We start from the raw sequence: 3,784 nt of genomic DNA, 5'->3' as shown, positions 1-3,784 counted from the left end.
AGATTCCTATGCATAGGAAGCATGTGAGACTTAAATGTGTTTTGAATTTGCTTTTTGATGCTCTCTTTTGCTTCAAATACTATTTCTTGGGAGTGCATCATTAAAACTGCTGAGCCCATCTTAATGGCTATAAAGAAAGAACTTCTTGGGAGATAACCCATGTGTTATTTTGCTACAGTACTTTGTTTTATATTTGTGTCTTGGAAGTTGTTTACTACTGTAGCAACCTCTCCTTATCTTAGTTTTGTGTTTTGTTGTGCCAAGTGAAGCCTCTAATCGAAGGTTGATACTAGATTTGGATTTCTGCGCAGAAACAGATTTCTATCTATCACGAATCTGGGCTGTTTTCTCTGTAGGTAACTCAGAAAAATATGCCAATTTACGTGCGTGTTCTTCAGATATGTACGCAACTTTCATTAGTTTTGAGTTTTCTGATTTGAGGAACGGAAGTATTTATTTAAAATTCGTCTTTACTGGCTGTTCTGTTTTGGCAGATTCTGTCTCTGTTTTTTGCATTGTCTCTTGTGGACTTTAAGCGAGGTTTTCTAGACGTAGAGGGCTGTAGCTAATGTTTTATTGAGTTCTTGCAATGTGCCACTACAGAACCAAGGTGGATTCATGTTTTTTGAGTACTAACCCCTCTAATGAAGTTTATGAGAAGTTTGGTGTGAAGGAAGTTTTCAAGGGTCAAGAGAAGAGGATGATATATGATCAAGAAGAGTGAAAAGTCTAAGCTTGGGGATGCCCCCGTGGTTCATCCCAGCATATTTCAAGGAGACTCAAGCGTCTAAGCTTGGGGATGCCCAAGGCATCCCCTTCTTCATCAACTTATCAGGTTCCTTCTATTGAAACTATATTTTTATTCGGTCACATCATATGTGCTTTACTTGGAGCGTCTGTGTGCTTTTATTTTTGTTTTTGTTTGAATAAGATCGGATCCTAGCAATTCTTGTTTGGGAGAGAGACACGCTCCGCTTTTTCATATGAACACTCGTGTTCTTCGTTTTACTTTTAATGTTCAATGATAAAAGTTGGAAGCTATTGCACTTATTTATATTTGGTTCAAAACAGGAAATGCCTCATCATGTCTTGGATAATTTGACACTTGGCAATTGTTTTGAGCTCTCAAGTAGATCATGATTAAGTTTTTTCATTTAGTCTAAGCCTATTAGTGGAGAACTACTGTAGAGCTTGTTGAAATTGGTTTGCATAATTGGTCTCTCTTAAGGTCTAGATATTTTCTAGTAAAAGTGTTTGAGCAACAAGGAAGACGAGTGTAGAGTATTATAATGCTTGCAATATGTTCTTATGTAAGTCTTGATGTACCGGTTCATACTTGTGTTTGCTTCAAATAACCTTGCTAGCCCAAAGCCTTGTGCCGAGAGGGAATGCTTCTCGTGCATCCAAAACCTTGAGCCAACCACTATGCCATTTGTGTCCACCATATCTACCTACTATGTGGTATTTCTGCCATTCCAAAGTAAATTGCTTGAGTGCTACCTTTAAACAATTCAAAATTTATCACCTCTGATTTGTGTCGATGTTTAATAGCTCATGAGGAAGTATGCGGTGTTTATCTTTCAATCTTGTTGGGCAACTTTCACCAATGGACTAGTGGCTTCATCCGCTTATCCAATAACTTTGCAAAAAGAGCTGGCAATGGGATTCCCAGTCCCAAATTAATTAACAAAAATAGACACTCCTCCATGGTATGTGATTGTTGGACGGCACCCGAAGGATTCGGTTAGCCATGGCTTGAGAAAGCAAAGGTGGGGAGGAGTGTCATCATAATAAAACTAAAATAAAAGGCACTCCTTCATGGTATGAGATTGTTGGCAGGCACCCGAGGATTCGGTTAGCCATGGTTTGTGAAAGAAAGGTTGGAAGGAGTGCCACACAAAAATAAAAACAAAATGGGAGCCGCTCTTTGAAGGTTTGTCTGGCAAGGGGGTTAGAGTGCGCACTACCATTCGTTGACAACAACAAACACCTCTCAAAACTTTACTTTTATGCTCTCTTTATGTTTTCAAAACCAAAGCTCTAGCACAAATATAGCAATCAATGCTTCCCTCTTCGAAGGGCCATTCTTTTACTTTATGTTGAGTCAGTTTACCTACTTCCTTCCATCTTAGAAGCAAACACTTGTGTCAACTGTGCATTGATTCTTACATACTTGCTTATTCGCATTCATTATATTACTTTGTGTTGACCATTATCCATGAGATATGTATGTTGAAAGTTGAAAGCAACTGCTGAAACTTAAATCTTCCTCTGTGTTGCTTCGATGCCTTTACTTTGAATTTATTGCTTTATGAGTTAACTCTTATGTGAGACTTTTGATGCTTGTCTTGAAAGTACTATTCATGAAAAGTTTTGCTATATGTTATCTATTTGTTAGCAACTATAGATCATTGCCTTGAGTCACTTCATTCATCTCATGTGCTTTGTAATAGTATGATCAAGGTTATGTAAGTAGCATCTCACTACAGAAATTACTCTTTTTTTATTGTTTACCTACTCGAGGACGAGCAGGAACTAAGCTTGGGGATGCTTGATACGTCTCCAACGTACCTATAATTTCTGATGTTCCATGCTTGTTTTATGACAATACTTACATGATTTGCTTGCACTTTATAATGTTTTTATGCGTTTTCCGGCACTAACCTATTAACAAGATGCCACGGTGCCGGTTCTGTTTTCCGCTGTTTTTGGTTCCGGAAAGGCTGTTCGGGCAATATTCTCGGAATTCGACGAAACGAAGACCAAACATCCTATTTTTCCCGGAAGCACCCGGAACACCGAAGGGGAGTCGGAGGAGAGCCGGGGGCCACCACACATGTGGGCTGCGCGGGCCACACCTTGGCCGCGCCGGCCTACTGTGGGGCCACCCTGTCGCCCCTCCTGCGCCGCCTCTTCGCCTATTTAAGCCCTTTCGACCTAAAAACGCAGTACCTTTTGACGAAACTTCAGAAAGACTCCAGGCTAGCAAGGTTATTTGAAACAAACACAAGGATGAACGGTGCAGCAAAACTCACATAAAAGACATATTGTAAACATTATAAGACTCTACACCGTCTTTCTTGTTGTTCAAAACTCAATACTAGATATTATCTAGACTCTAGAGAAACCAAATATGCAAACCAAATTAGCAAGCTCTAAGTGTTTCTTCATTAATGTGTGCAAAGTATATGATGCAAGAGCTTAATCATGAGCACAACAATTGCCAAGTATCAAATTATCCAAGACATTTTAGAGTTACTACATGTAGTATTTTCCAATTCCAGCCATATAACAATTTAACGAAGAAGAAACTTCGCCATGAATACTATGAGTAGAGCCTAAGGACATACTTGTCCATATGCTACAGCGGAGCGTGTCTCTCTCCCATAAAGTGAATGCTAGGATCCATTTTATTCAAACAAAATAAAAAACAAAAACAAACCGACGCTCCAAGCAAAGTGCATAAGATGTGACGGAATAAAAATATAGTTTCAGGGGAGGAACCTGATAATGTTGTCGATGAAGAAGGGGATGCCTTGGGCATACCCAAGCTTAGACGCTTGAGTCTTCTTAGAATATGCAGGGGTGAACCACCGGGGCATCCCCAAGCTTAGAGCTTTCACTCTCCTTGATCATATTGCATCATACTCCTCTCTTGATCCTTGAAAACTTCCTCCACACCAAACTCGAAACAACTCATTAGAGGGTTAGTGCACAATAAAAGTTAACATGTTCAGAGGTGACACAATCATTCTTAACACTTCGGACATTGCATAAAGCTACT

Source organism: Lolium rigidum, chromosome 6 (genome assembly GCF_022539505.1).
Source record: "Lolium rigidum isolate FL_2022 chromosome 6, APGP_CSIRO_Lrig_0.1, whole genome shotgun sequence".
NCBI lineage: Eukaryota > Viridiplantae > Streptophyta > Magnoliopsida > Poales > Poaceae > Lolium > Lolium rigidum.
The sequence above is the reverse complement of the archived record's forward strand: the minus strand, read 5'-3'. Positions refer to the sequence as shown.